Source organism: Mobula hypostoma, chromosome 2 (genome assembly GCF_963921235.1).
Source record: "Mobula hypostoma chromosome 2, sMobHyp1.1, whole genome shotgun sequence".
NCBI classification, from domain to species: Eukaryota; Metazoa; Chordata; class Chondrichthyes; order Myliobatiformes; family Myliobatidae; genus Mobula; species Mobula hypostoma.
Genome location: NC_086098.1, coordinates 96,768,873 through 96,784,898, shown reverse-complemented (window position 1 = coordinate 96,784,898; position 16,026 = coordinate 96,768,873). Strand labels below are relative to the sequence as shown.

The 16,026-nt window shown below is 46.0% G+C and overlaps 1 long non-coding RNA gene across 2 annotated transcripts in view; it reads left to right on the top strand.

The window, feature by feature from the left end:
• LOC134342312 (uncharacterized) overlaps positions 1-16,026 on the top strand; it is a 33,817-nt gene that overhangs the window by 794 nt on the left and 16,997 nt on the right. The window lies entirely within an intron of this gene.

The window sequence follows — 16,026 nt, the reverse complement described above, 5'->3', positions numbered from 1 at the left end:
ACGAGTTAAAACAGCAGGGTAAATAACGTCTCACTTTGTAGGTAAACAGTTAAATTTGTAAGCAGTTATATTTGATTCCTCCTTGGTATGTGCTTAAATCTGTAACACAAAATGGCGTTGGCTTGGAATGTGGGAATGTTTTGAGAAGGTAAATGAGTACTAGACCACACAGCCTGAAGAGTGGAACATAGAACAACGCAGCACAGTCTGAGTCTTTCAGCCCATGATGATGTATCAACTTATATAAACCTACTCAACCATCAATCTAACCCTTCCGGCCTACTCAGCCCATGACCCTGTCTCTTAAGTGCACGCATTGTATCAGACTCTAGTGCATTCCAGGCACCCACAACTCTCTGTAAAAAAAAAATCCTAATCTGTGACATCTCCCCTAAATATTCATCCACTCATCTAAACACACATCTCTTTCGAACAGAGATGAGGAATTTCTTTAACCAGAGTGTAGTGAATCTGTGGAATTCATTGTACATTCGGCTGTGGAAACCAAGTTACTGGGTATATTTTAGAATCTGAAATCACTGGCATATATTGTGAAATGTGTTGTTTTGTGGCAGCAGTACTTTGCAATACGTTATAATTTTTAAACTACCAATTAAATTAGTATATAAGGTGTCCCCCGCTTTTCGAATGTTCGGTTTACGAAACCTCACTGTTATGAAAGACCTACATTAGTACCCTGTTTTCGCTTTCAGAAGGTGTTTTCACTGTTACGAAGAAAGGCAGTGCACGATAAAAAATCAGTGCGTGATAAAAGGCAGCGCGCATCCTGAGCAGCCGCTTGCCCTTGGATTCGGAACGGCATTGCTTAAACACAAGCCTGTGAGCAGCCGTTTGTAAGATGAGTTCTAAGGTGTCGGGAAAGCCTGAAAGAGCTCGTAAGGGTGTTACACTTAGCGTAAAACTAGACATAATTAAGCGTTTCGATCGTGGTGAACGAAGCAAGGACTGAGTGAGTTTGGCTTGTGGAAGCTGACGAAGATGATGTTGAAGAGGTTTTGGCATCCCACGACCAAGAACTGATAGATGAAGAGCTGATGCAATTGGAAGAGGAAAGGATAACAATCGAAACCGAATTCAACCGAATGCAGAAAGTGAAGCAACTGTGTGAGATTTTCGCTGCAATGATAAAGTACGACTTTAATTTTGAAAGGGTACGTGGGTTTAGGGGATATTTGGAGGATGTTTTGAGTCCTTACAAAGAACTGTGTGATATAAAAATGCTTGAGGCTCAGCAGTCAAGCAATCCTTCCACATCAGCCACAGCAGACGACGAACCTTGACCTTCGACATCGAGGCGGGCAGTCATAGAAGAAGGTGAGCTGCCTGCCCTGATCGACAATGAGATGACACCCCGGTGTCCCACCACCCCAACCCCCGGGCCCCGGACAGATACTATACCGATTCGCGGTGAATGCAGGGGTAGCCGGGAGGCACACGGCACATCTTTAAGAAAAAAGCCGAAATAAACATGCTAATTAATTAGGTGCCGCCTAGCACGTAATTGTTGGCCCAGATCAGTGCCGATGCAATCGGCAATCGCCTCTGATCTGTGCCGACATTTACATGCCGGGCAGCACCTAATTAATTAGCATGTTTATTTCAGCTTTTTTCTTAACGATGTGCTGTGTGCCTCCCGGCTACCCCTGCGTGCTTTGCGGCAATGTATCCGGTCGGCGGCCCGGAGGGTGGGGGCTACTGCACCACCCCAACCTGCGACGACTCAGTCTAACACACCATCATCAGTGTGCTCGGCGCTGTTTTCCCAATTCCCGTAAGTGATACACTGTACATTCATTATTTCTACTTTATATAGGCTGTGTATTTTAACGTGTTATTTGGTAGATTTGGCAGCTTCATAGCTTAAAGGTTACTGGAGAGCGCGTTTATGCCAACAGCGCTTGCGTGAGATTTTCGCTACGGAGATCTGTGCCGGCAATCATCGTAGAGAAGTACTTCTACTTTATATAGGCTGTGTATTTATCATATCATTCCTGCTTTTACTATATGTTACTGTTATTTTAGGTTTTATGTGTTATTTGGCATGATTTGGTAGGTTATTTTTGGGTCTGCGAACGCTCACAAAATTTTCCCATATAAGTAAATGGTAATTGCTTCTTCGCTTTATGACATTTCGGCTTACGAACCGTTTCATAGGAACGCTCTACCTTCAGATGGCAGGGCAAACCTGTATATTATTAAATGTAATAAGTAGTGCAAAAAGAGAGCAACAAAAATAGTGAAGTAGTGTCCATGGGTTCATTGTCCATTTATAAATCTGGTGGCGGAGGAGAAGAAGCTGAGTGTGTCTTTAAACTCCTGTACTTCTCCTTGATGGTAACAATGAGGCTGAGAATTTAGAGTAGATGTTGATACTTTCTTGAATAGACAGGGCATCAAGGTTACAGTAGAAGGCAGGAGAACAGGGTTGAGAGGGATAATAAATCAGTCATGATGGAATGGTGGAGTAGATTCGATGGGCTGAATTCTGTTCCTATGTCTTATGGTCTTTTGACATGTCTTTTAGTATAGGCCACTTCCACTCTGGGGAAAATGCGTTGGATTTGTGTTGGCTGCCCACTCTGTCTATGCCTCTAAGCATCTTGCATATCTCAGTCGAGTTGCCTCTCATTCTCCGTTGCTCCGTTGCCCTAGCTCACTCAACCTTTCCTTGTCAGACTTATCCTCTGATCAAGGCTGCTTTTCTGGGAAAGGGAAAATGAAGAGCAGGTATCACCTGGTATCATACTAAAATAAAGATTTAAGGGTATAAAAGGGACTACCATCTGTGTAGGGGTACAGATGGGCATCGTCACCATATCAAAGGGGAAGACGGGGAGCCAAGGAGGGGGGTGGGGGTGAAAGAGACATTGATCTGGCTGTTGGACACCTGTGACCCCTCCAACGTTGTCTGGATCAGTTCACTGAGTGATTGATGAGCATCCTTTGTATTCTATTGTCCTGCAGTTTTAATGTCATCCAAGGTGTCTTTAAAACCTTTAACACCTTGGCACTTTTATGGCTCAAGTATGATTGGTTACTTCTCAGCCTATGCCTGAATGTTGTTAGGTCTTGTTGCAGGTATAGACTGTTTTAGTAAGGAATTGCAAATGGATTTGAAAATTGTACCATCATCAATGAATGTGATGAAACAAAGACAAAGCAGCTTAACTTGGCATTGCCCTGCAGAAACCTTGCAGTCATGTCCTGGAGCTGGCTTTACTTTATACTTTATTGTCGCCAAACAATTGATACTAGAGCGCACAATCATCACAGCGATATTTGATTCTATGCTTCACGCTCCCTGGAGTGAAAATTGATTGATCTCCCACAACCACAGATCTATTTCTTTGTGTAAGGTATGATTCCAACGATGAGAGTATTTTTCTCCCAGTTTTACCAGGGCTCCTTGATACCACACACAATCAAATGCACCGTGGCTGTCAAGGGTAGTCGTTCTTACCTCACCTACGGAATGCAGCTCTGTTGTCTATATTTGGACTATGACCGTGATAAGGTGTGGCACTGAGTGGGGCAGGTAAATCTCAAAGGGCATCTACCAGGTAACATCAATTTGAGTTCTGCACAAGCAAGCCATCTTAATACAATAGGATTCAAATGGGTGCTCTGAAATCCTACCTCTATGAGTGTAACACAGTCTCCTCAGTAGAGTAGCATATTAAACGCACAGAAGATCCAGAACAGAATTTGTGGACTTTATGCAACTTGTCGTCTATCCTATGTCTTATAGTCTCATGCATGAAGTTTCTGATTTTCAATCTGTTTCATTTTCATGAAATTGCATGACATTGCATGCAAAATTGTGACACTGTGATGAGAGACCTAGGCGAGGATGGTTAGGACCCAAGTGCTGGAGTATCTGAGACTAGAATCGAGACACAGTTTGACACTGATATGAACACCGGGTTCTAAACTAGACTCTAGACGATAATCCAAAGTTGAGCTGACAACTGAAGAGCTTTTTAAATATTAAAATCCTGGCATAGAAACATGGCCACCAATTAGAGGACGGGCCAGAATTTTTAAAGGGGCTGCACCAGCTCTCCATATTCCTGACAGAGTGTCTAAGCCCTAGAGGCTGGTGTGGTCAGGTGCATTCGTAACAGGACCCTCTCCATTACAGCCGACACCTGACAGCCCTGGCTGCTCGGAGAGATTATGGTAGTCATGGATGACAGCTGGATCCAGGATGGTCCTCTCAGGGGCCCTAGACCGTTCCTCGGATCCAAATCTTTCCCAGTCCACAAGGAACTGCCGAACGCCCCAAACAGTTTGTGAATACAGAATTCTTTTTACAGTGAAGACCTGTTCCCTATTGACAACCCTGGGTGGAGGCGGGACTGATGGTGATGGGGCTAAAGGACTGGTGTTTACAGGTTTTAGTTTGGAAATGTGGATTGATCTTGAGGGTCACCAACTTTACTTTTTTGATAACCTTGAAGGGTCCCATGAACTTGGGATGCAACTTCCAAGACTCCGCCCAGAGAGGCAATTCCTGAGTAGACAGCTATACCTGTTACCCAGGCTGCAAAGATGGTCCCTGTCTTCTCTTGCGGTTAGCCTTCATTTCAGTCTTCCGGATAGAGGCCAACAAAATCTCCCTTGCTCTAGTTCATTTTTCCTTGCGGCATTGGACAAGATCTTTGGCTGCAGGAACCACAACCCCGGCCTCCTGCTCAGAGAAAGGTGGCGGAGAAGACCCAAATTGGCATTCCAATGGAGACATCTCATGCGCAGGATACCGTAAAGTGTTGTGGGCGACCTCTGCCCACGTCAAATGATTACACCACTCGTCCGGTTTTTGATGCCAGGCATCTTAGGAGTAGTTCCATTTCCTGCTTCACCCACTCTGTCTGGGCGTTGAACTGTTTGTTATGGTCTGGTCCGTGAAGTCCGCATTCCGGTTCACGGTCGGTCCGTGGACTCAGGACTCTGGGTCTTCCAGCTGTCCCTTGTTTTGATTGAGTTAATCATAGGCACCTGATTTCCATCTTGGGGCTTGGAATATAAGTAGCCTTGGGGTTGAGTGTGAGCTGCTGGTTTGTCTTGTCAAGATCCCCTGGGAGCAACCAGCCAGTGGAAGGCTAGTGCGGCCACTTGCCATCTTTAGGCCGCGTTGGAGAACCATCGCTTCATGGAGCCTTGCTGTCAGTAGTTAGAGCTGTCTTTGTGGTATGGATTCGGCTGTTTCCCGGGCCAGCTGAGTGGCCATCAGCCACTCCGAGCTAGGTAGGGATCCGGCTGTTTCCGTAGCCAGCTGAGGTTGCTGGCTGAACTGAGACTCGGAGCAACCCTGAAGCAGAGATGGAACTGTCTGTTGTTCTTCGGTGTTTGTTTCTTCTTGTTCTCACCTCCGTGGGTAAGTCAGGCCATTCTGCTGTTGCCCTGCGGGGGTTCTGTCTTGTCTTGTCCTTGCCTCCGTGGGGTAAGTCAGGCCGTTCTGCCATTGCCCTGCGGGAGGTCCTGTCTTGTCTTGTCCTCACCTCCGTGGGGTAAGTCATTTGGGTCCGTTCCCAAACCCCCCCATTGTGACACTGTCAGTGAAACCCAGAGGAAAGACTTGCTGTTGCCTCTATCAGCATACAGAATACCCTCCAGAAACGTGACACGAATTGAGGACCATGATCTGACACAATGTCCACTGGAAGTCTATGGATCCTGAAGACCTGATGCAGGATAATTTAGGCCATCTCTGCCGCAGATGGTAGTTTGTTCTACAAACGATCTACAATTAGCAGGATGACAGTCTTCCACTTGGAAGGCAGAAGACCCTTGACAAAGTACATGGAGATGTGCACCCATGGTCTGTCCATAACAGTTAGAAGGTGAAGGATTCCTTCAAGTTGGGTGCAGGGATCCTTGTTTTGGGCACACACCTCACATACCTGTGTGTTTCCAGGCCACATGTACCTTCTGTTAATGAACTTGAGAGTCCTGGCAATCCCTGGGTCAGTGGCCATTCTGGATACGTGTCCCTATTGAAGTAACTTTGACCTGACCGAATTTGGGACAATTCTTGGGAATCTCCCCTTGCATCTGGACCTTGCGAACAAATATGTCAATCCCCCAATGAATTGGCGCTATCACGTTAGCTTGGGGCAAGATGGTAGTAGGCAGCATCTTTCTTATTGTACTGACGAGACAAGGCATCCGGTTTCTGATTCTTTGTCAACAGGTCAGGATACAATTGAAGCGGTTAAAGAAAAGAGATAACTTGCCCTGCCTGGAATGCAGTCTTTTGATCTCCTGAATATAAGCCAGAGTTTTGTAGTCTGTCCATACAATAATTTGGTTCTTCGCCCGTTCAAGCCAGTGATGCCATTTCTCCAAAGCCAACTTGACCACGAGCAGCTCTCTATAATGTCGTAGTTCACCTCTGCTGGGGATAGCTGCCTGGAGAAGGACGCACATAGGTGTAGTTTATTGTCCAAAGGTGTCCATAGAGACAACACTGCACCAGTCTGATATCAGAGGAGCTCACTTTTACAATGAAGGCAAGGTCCAGGTTAGGTGAAACCCAAATGGGAGCTGTCATGAACTGCTGTTTGAGCTCCGCAAAAGCAGCCTCTGCTTCGGTAGTCCATACAAAAGGGCCTGTAGATGTATTAGTTAGTGCTGATAGTGGAGCCGGCACTGAACTGAAGTTCCTGATGAACTTTCTGTGAAAGTTGGCAAATCCCAGAAATCATTAGACTTGTTTCATATTGGATGGTTGTGGCCAACCTCTGACTGCCTGTGTCTTAGTAGGATCCATCTTGAGATTGCCATTAGCGATGATAAAAGCCAAAAACGAAGCAGTGGTTACATGAAATTTGGATTTCTCCAGCTTGACATGACGTCTATGATCTAGAAGCCTCTTTAAGATATCTCTGACGTGAGCAACCTGCTCCTCCATGGACTTTGAGAAGATTAGGATGTCATCCAAGCAGACAAAGGCATAATTATGGGGAGTATCCTGGAGCACAACATTTAAAAAGGCCTGGAAAACTGCTGGCAAGTTTGCAAGGCTGAAGGGCATGACCAGGTACTCATAGTGCCGTGCCAATGTGCTGAATGTGGTCTTCCACTTGTCGCTCTCCTTTATGTGGAACAGGTTATACACACTCTGCAAGTCTAACTTCGAGAATACAGTTGCTCCTTGGAGAATCTCGTAGACAATGTTCATATGTGGAAGGGTGTAATGATTTTTGGCCATTGAGCGAATCAGCCCTCTATAATCAATGCATTTCTGCAGGCTCCCATCCTTCTTCTGTGTGAAGCTGAAACCTGCACTGGCTGGTGAGGTGGAGGGCTGAATGAATCCCATGGCAAGAGCCTCCTTTACATACTCCTCCATAGCGCTTCTCTCCGGGCTTGAGAACGCCTATAATCGACTCCATGAAGGGCAAGTACTAGGCAATAGATCTATAGCACAGTCATAGGGTTGGTATGGTGAAAGAGTTGAAGCCTTTCCCTTGCTGAAGGCCTCATCCAATTCCTTGTAGTTGTAAGGAATTTTGACCGGCTTGTGTGTTGCAACTACCCCTAAACCTCCCTTCGAGGATGATTCCTGAGGCTCCTTAGATAGCGGGGGTGATACCAGACTTCAGAGTCTCCTCCTTCAGTTCACTAGAGTCTTTTAGAGTTCAAATTCTCATCTGTATCCTCAGACAATGGCAACAAGGCGCCACAAATGATCTTTGTGCTCCCGGAACTAGGCTCCAAGAGTTTACATTTCGGAGCTTTTCCCTTAGACCTGGTGGCTGGATCCCTTAGGCTTGACTGCTAGAACTCCAGACTGCTTGGGCACTTCCTTGGCTTGCTCCTGTACAACAGCGCACCCCTAACGAGATTGGGTCAAGTCTCGCACGGTCCTGTTGGGTGCAGCCGGCTTCTCAACCCTTGGAGGCAGGACTGGGTCCCTCGAAGGCTCCAGGTCACCCCGAACATAGGTCTCCGGTCTCCGGAGAGTCTGGGGGTTGAAACACCAAGCCAAAAACATACCCTCTTGCAATGACTAGACCAAGCAACAACCCTCCCAACCTTCCAGTTCACGGAAAGGTTTTGCTGGAACAGCTGAGGGTGCCCGAGGTTCAGGAGTACGTGAGGAGAATTGATGATGTAGAAACAAATGTCCTCTGCATGTTCCTCTATCCTCATCCGCAAAACCAATGTCTGCTGTAGGATCTGCCTGGAATCAAGAGGATGACCATCCAGGGCTGTTGTGGGCATGGGCTGACTCAACTCCTGCAGAAGTATGTTGAGGCAACAAGTTGTTCCCAAGTCCAGGAAATTACTGGCTGCCCCAGTGTCCACAAAGGCATTCACCTCTCATCGGTTCTTACCCCAGAAGATCTCCGCCTTCAGTGTGACACCAGAATCAGTAGGGTTGGAAGCAGTGGCTGTTACCATCACAGTCCTCCTGACACTGGGCAGTCTTAGCAGTGATGGCTGCAACTATGGACATTCGGCCCGCAGGTGACCTGCTTCCCCGCAGTAATTGCAGCAACCTCGACTCCGATGCTGGAACCTCTCACTGGTGGAGAATCTTGTACAGCTGATTTGCATAGGCCCAACAGGATCCTGAGCAGGAGACAGGCTGGTCATTGTCCAAGGTCAGAAAGTGGAACTGTGATGTGTTGAGGCTGGGCTTGGGTTAGCTCTCTTCGACCTCTTGAGGTAGTCCAAGTCTCGATCCGCCAAGAGATTATCGAGATGGATAGACGAGTCATTCAGAGCCGCTAAATCCTCTACTGGCTTTCCCAAGGCAAGGGCATTCTTTAGTTCATGGTGGTGCAGAGTGGCTAAGGCCTCACCATTCCAGCCACACTCCTCGGCCAAAGTCCGAAATTCAGTAGCATAGTTGGCTGCTGACTGACTTGCCTGACACACTGTCATCAGATGATCCAAGGCTCTATTTGCTCCGGTGGGATGATAGAACACTTTCCTCATGGCATCCATGAATTCCTCTGAATTCCAGCAAATCTCCAACCTCCATTCCCAACACGCAATGGCTCAGTCCAGGGCTCTCCTGGACAGGAGGGAAATCATGAAGGCCACCACAGGGAACCACGATGGCTGGAGTTCAAACACAATGAACACCGAGGGAGGAAGCCAGGGCAATAACCCAGGTCACCACCAAATTTCTCTGGGATCGGAAGATGGACTGATTCCGCAGAGTGACCAACAGCCTCACCCAAGTGACTCTGGCTTCCTCCTTGCAGTGGTTGATGCATGGCGACCTGGAGGTCGTGTATCTCCAGGCTCTGTCTAGAAAATTTCTTGCTGTGGCTGGCCACAGCTGATGAGATGTTCTGATACCCTGCTGGGTTCATTTTAGCCTCAATTATACAGTGGTGAGAGACCTATGTGAGGATGGTTAACAGCTGGAGTATCCAAGACTAGAATTAAGACATGATACAAGACTGAAATGAAGACAGTGTTCTAAACTAGATGCTAGACAAGAAACTAAAATTGAGCTGAGGATTGAGCGCTGAACTGAGGGATGAGTGTACATCTGTGTATAAGTAGCTAAAACCCATATTTAATGTTAGTTTGCTTATAGAGAGATAAGAAATTTAAATGTGTTTGATAGTCTTTGTCTGTCTTATTCACTCTTTTACTCTTGCTGATTGTTTTACATTATGGCACTCCCTACATTTGTATTGTTACATCCTTACAACTTGTTTGTTATACTGTAATGCTTCAAGTGCCTGACTGACCTCTGCATGCAAAATAACTCACAATAGCTGTAGTAGTTGCTTTGTCCACACTTTGAGTGGTGCACAAAAATCAGGTTGTAAGACTATTTTCATTCAGATTACATGTAGTAGATGGGTGGATCTAAGTAGTTCCTGGGCTGGGAGGCTTTTTGTTCGGCAGACAAGAATAGTTCCATGTTCTTGGACTTCTCAAAAGGAACAATTCCCAAAAGAAACATATTTGAATCAGAGAAACGAGATGAATGTTAATCATTTTCTGAGTTGTCACAGTCAAAGCAATCTTGGTTTTGAAAACGATCTGCCCTGGTTTCACCTATTTATTACCTTGAATTTTCTGCTATTTTCTATAAGTGGCCATTTACACTCGTTAGCTTGAGCCAGTCTGACCATTCTCCTCTGACCCCTCTCATTAACAAGCCACTTTCACTCACAGAACTGCTGCTCACTAGATGTCTAGAGTTTACAGACAATAGTGTGGAAAAACAACAAAAAACATCTAGCTGTAGAGTCTGTTGTGTATGAAAATCCCAGGAGATCAGCAGTTCCCGAGATACTCAAACCATCCTGTCTGGCATAAAAGTCACGTTGATCACATTTCTTCTACATTCTGATGTTTGATCTGAAAAATAACTGAACCTTTTGACCATGTCTGCATGCTTTTATGCATTGAGTTACCGCCGCATTATTGGCTTATTAGATATTTGCATTAATGTGCAGGTGTACCCAATAAAGTGGCCATTGAATGTGACTTACTGTGTCTCCTACCAATGTCAGTTGAGAACTATAAACTCCATTCCTATGTATGGCGTATAGCTGAAGCTCAGATAAAGTTGCCTACAAAATGTCACTTGGAATAATAAACCTGTCAACATCCACCAGACGGACTAGTCGCTGTATATAACAAATTAAATCAGATGAACGAAACCGGGGTCCCTTCCTTTCAACATCACTATCCCTGATTTATCATAGAAGCTTTTGGCTCATCCTGCCAAGAACCACATCCTTGTACTTCAAAGGAGACACAGGGATCTGTAGCAACAAAAGAAAACTGCTGGACAACTCAACAGTCAAGCTGCATCTTAGGAGGCAAAGGAATGCTTGATGTCTCCGATTGAGACTCTGCAACAGGCCTGAGCGCAGGGAGAGATTATAGCCATATAATGAGGTGAGAGGGAGGGATGAGACTGGTTGGGAGGTGAATGGTGCAACCTGGTGAGGTGGTGATTATGGGCAGATGGAGTCAGGTGGGAAGACGGATGGACAAAGACTGGTGGCTAACAGTGGAAACGTAACGAAAACAATTGGCAGGACAGATAGAACCAGGTTTTTATTAAGGTTTGAGAGGGAAGGGAAATGTGAACACAGAGACTGTAGATTGATGTGGAAACTGAAAAGGGAGGGATAATGGGCAGCTGGAACCAGGAAGGAGAGGATAACAAATCTTGGTAAGAGAGGTGGATGGGGGTGGGGGAGGGGAAGGAATGCAGGAGGCACACGTTACCTGAAATGGGGAAATACAGTGTTCATGTCACTTGGTTACCGGCTACCCAAGGGGACTATGAGATATTGTCCCAGTTTGCATTCAGCCACACAGTGACAGTGGAAAAGTCGGTGTAGGAATGTGGAATTGAAATAACATAAGCTTAAGATAGATGGCTGTTGCAGACAGAGTACATACACACAATATGATTGTCTGGTTTACTCTTAGCCCACTGATGTAGGGGAGGCCACAATAAGAGCATCAAAGGCAATAGACAAGGTTGAGGAGGTGCACGTCAATCTATCTCACCTGGAAGGATTGTTGAAGTCCCTAAATAGTCATAGTCATACTTTATTGATCCCAGGGGGAAATTGGTTTTCGTTACAGTTGCACCATAAATAATAAATAGTCATAGAACTATAAATAGTTAAATAGTAATATGTAAATTATGCCAGTAAATTATGAAATAAGTCCAGGACCAGCCTATCGGCTCAGGGTGTCTGACCCTCCAAGGGAGGAGTTGTAAAGTTTGATGGCCACAGGCAGGAATGACATCCTATGTCGCTCTGTGCTGCATCTTGGAGGATGAGTCTCTGGCTGAATGTACTCCTGTGCCCACCCAGTACATTATGTAGTGGATGGGAGACATTGACCAAGATGGTATGCAACTTAGACAGCATCCTCTTTTCAGACACCACCGTGAGAGAGTCCAGTTCCATCCCCACAACATCACTGGCCTTATGAATAAATTTGTAAACTGTGTTCAGGAACGTTTTCTAAATCAATATATAGAGGGACCAACCAGAGGGGATGCAATATTGGATCTTCTGTTAGGTAACGAATTAGGGCAAGTGACAGAAGTCTGTATAGGGGAGCACCTTGGTTCCAGTGATCATAACACCATTAGTTTCAATTTGATCATGGACAAGGATAGATCTGGTCCTAGGGTTGAGGTTCTGAACTGGAAGAAGGCCAAATTTGAAGAAATGAGAAAGGATCTAAAAAGCGTGGATTGGGACAGGTTGTTCTCTGGCAAAGATCTGATTGGTAGGTGGGAAGCCTTCAAATGGGAAATTTTGAGAGTGCAGAGTTTGTATGTTCCTGTCAGGATTAAAGGCAAATTGAATAGGAATAAGGGACCTTGGTTCTCAAGGGATATTGCAACTCTGATAAAGAAGAAGAGGGAGTTGTATGAAATGTATAGGAAACAGGGGGTAAATCAGGTGCTTGAGGAGTATAAGAAGTGCAAGAAAATACTTAAGAAAGAAATCAGGAGGGCTAAAAGAAGACATGAGGTTGCCTTGGCAGTCAAAGTGAAGGATAATCCAAAGAGCTTTTACAAGTATATTAAGAGCAAAAGGATTGTAAGGGATAAAATTGGTCCTCTTGAAGATCAGAGTGGTCGGCTTTGTGCGGAACCAAAGGAAATGGGGGAGATCTTAAATAGGTTTTTTGCATCTGTATTTACTAAGGAAGCTGGCATGAAATCTATGAAACTGAGGGAATCAAGTAGTGAGACCATGGAAACTGTACAGATTGAAAAGGAGGAGGTGCTTGCTGTCTTGAGGAAAATTAAAGTGGATAAATCCCCGGGACCTGACAGAGTGTTCCCTCGGACCTTGAAGGAGACTGGTGTTGAAATTGCGGGGGCCCTAGCAGAAATATTTAAAATGTCGCTGTCTACGGGTGAAGTGCCGGAGGATTGGAGAGTGGCTCATGTTGTTCCGTTGTTTAAAAAAGGATCGAAAAGTAATCTGGGAAATTATAGGCCGGTGAGTTTAACGTCAGTAGTAGGTAAGTTATTGGAGGGAGTACTAAGAGACAGAATCTACAAGCATTTGGATAGACAGGGGCTTATTAGGGAGAGTCAACATGGCTTTGTGCGTGTTAGGTCATGTTTGACCAATCTGTTGGAGTTTTTCGAGGAGGTTACCAGGAAAGTGGATGAAGGGAAGGCAGTGGATATTGTCTACATGGACTTCAGTAAGGCCTTTGACAAGGTCCCGCATGGGAGGTTAGTTAGGAAAATTCAGTCGCTAGGTATACATGGAGAGGTGGTAAATTGGATTAGACATTGGCTCGATGGAAGAAGCCAGAGAGTGGTGGTAGAGAATTGCTTCTCTGAGTGGAGGCCGGTGACTAGTGGTGTGCTACAGGGATCAGTGCTGGGTCCATTGTTATTTGTCATCTATATCAATGATCTGGATGATAATGTGGTAAATTGGATCAGCAAGTTTGGTGATGATACAAAGATTGGAGGTGTAGTAGACAGTGAGGAAGGTTTTCAGAGCCTGCAGAGGGACTTGGACCATCTGGAAAAATGGGCTGAAAAATGGCAGATGGAGTTTAATACTGACAAGTGTGAGGTATTGCACGTTGGAAGGACAAACCAACGTAGAACATACAGGGTTAATGGTAAGGCACTGAGGAGTGCAGTGGAACAGAGGGATCTGGGAATACAGATACAAACTTCCCTAAAAGTGTCGTCACAGGTAGATAGGGTCGTAAAGAGAGCTTTTGGTACATTGGCCTTTATTAATCGAAGTATTGAGTATAAGAACTGGAATGTTATGATGAGGTTGTATAAGGCATTGGTGAGGCCGAATCTGGAGTATTGTGTTCAGTTTTGGTCACCAAATTACAGGAAGGATATAAATAAGGTTGAAAGAGTGCAGAGAAGATTTACAAGGATGTTGCTGGGACTTGAGAAACTCAGTTACAGAGAAAGGTTGAATAGGTTAGGACTTTATTCCCTGGAGCGTAGAAGAATGAGGGGAGATTTGATAGAGGTATATAAAATTATGATGGTATAGATAGAGTGAATGCAAGCAGGCTTTTTCCACTGAGACAAGGGGAGAAAAAAACCAGAGGACATGGGTTAAGGGTGAGGGGGGAAAAGTTTAAAGGGAACATTAGGGGGGGCTTCTTCACACACAGAGAGTGGTGGGAGTATGGAATGTGCTGCCAGACGAGGTGGTAAATGTGGGTTCTTTTTTAACATTTAAGAATAAATTGGACAGATACATGGATGGGAGGTGTATGGAGGGATATGGTCTGTGTGCAGGTCAATGGGACTAGGCAGAAAATGGTTCGGCACAGCCAAGAAGGGTCAAAGGGCCTGTCTCTGTGCTGTAGTTTCTATGGTTCTATGGTTCTATTCCGTTGGTGTCTGCTACCCTCAGCCTGCTGCCCCAGCACACAACAGCAAACATGATAGCACTGACCACCACAGACTCGTAGAACATCCTCAGCATCGTCCGGCAGATGTTAAAGGACCTCAGTCTCCTCAGGAAGTAGAGATGGCTCTGACCCTTCTTGTAGACAGCCTCAGTGTTCTTTGACCAGTCCAGTTTATTGTCAATTCGTATCCCCAGGCATTTGTAATCCTCCACCATGTCCACACAAATCCCCTGGATGGAAACAGGGATCACCGGTACCGTAGCTCTCCTCAGGTCTACCACCAGCTCCTTAGTCTTTTTCACATTAAGCTGCAGATAATTCTGCTCACACCATGTGACAAAGTTTCCTACAGTAGCCCTGTACTCAACCTCATCTCCCTTGCTGATGCATCCAACTATGGCAGAGTCATCCGAAAACTTCTGGAAATGACAAGACTCTGTGCAGTAGTTGAAGTCCGAGGTGTAAACGGTGAAGAGAAAGGGAGACAAGACAGTCCCCTGTGGAGCCCCAGTGCTGCTGATCACTCGTCGGACACACAGTGTTGCAAGCACACGTACTGTGGTCTGCCAGTCAGGTAATCAAGAATCCATGATACCAGGGAAGCATCCACCTGCATCGCTGTCAGCTTCTCCCCCAGCAGAGCAGGGCGGATGGTGTTGAACGCACTGGAGAAGTCAAAAAACATGACCCTCACAGTGCTCGCTGGCTTGTCCAGGTGGGCGTAGACATCGTTCAGCAGGTAGACGATGGCATCCTCAACTCCTAGTCGGGGCTGGTAGGCGAACTGGAGGGGATCTAAGTGTGGCCTGACCATAGGCCGGAGCAGCTCCAGAACAAGTCTCTCCAGGGTCTTCATGATGTGGGAGGTCAATGCCACTGGTCTGTAGTCATTGAAGCCATGCTGTCTTCGGCACAGGGACAAGGCAGGACGTTTTTCACAGTACAGGAACCCTCTGGAGCCTCAGGCTCAGGTTGAATACATGGCGAAGTACTCCACATAGCTGAGGAGCACAGGCTTTGAGCACCCTGGTACTGACACCATCCGGTCCTGCAGCCTTGCTTGGGTTGAGACGTTTCAGCTGTCTTCTCACCTGTTCAGCTGTGAAGCCCACCGTGGTGGTTTTGTGTGGGGGAGGGGTATAGTCATGAGAGCAGGGTGGGGGACTGTGAGGAGGGGTAGGAGGGGAGAGTGGAACATGTGTTGGTTGGGGGCCGACAACAGATGACTCATGTAGGGGATGGGCAGGGACCACAATGTTAAATCTGTTAAAAAACAGGTTAAGTTCGTTGACCCTGTCCACACTGCCCTCAGCTCCTCTGTTGCTAGTTTGCCTGAACCCAGTGATGGTCCTCATCCCCCTCCAGACCTCTCTCATGTTGTTCTGCTGGAGTTTCCACTCAGGCTTCCTCCTGTACCTGTCTTTAGCCTCCCTGATCCTGGCTTTCAGGTCACTCTGTATTGCCCACAGCTCCTCCCTGTTTCCATCTCTAAATGCCTCTTTTTAGCGTTCAGGATGTCCTTAATGCCCTTTGTCACCCATGGCTTGTTATTTGAATAACAAAGGACAGTTCTTGTCGGAACATTGCAGTCCACACAGAAGTTGATGTAATCAGTGATGCATTCTG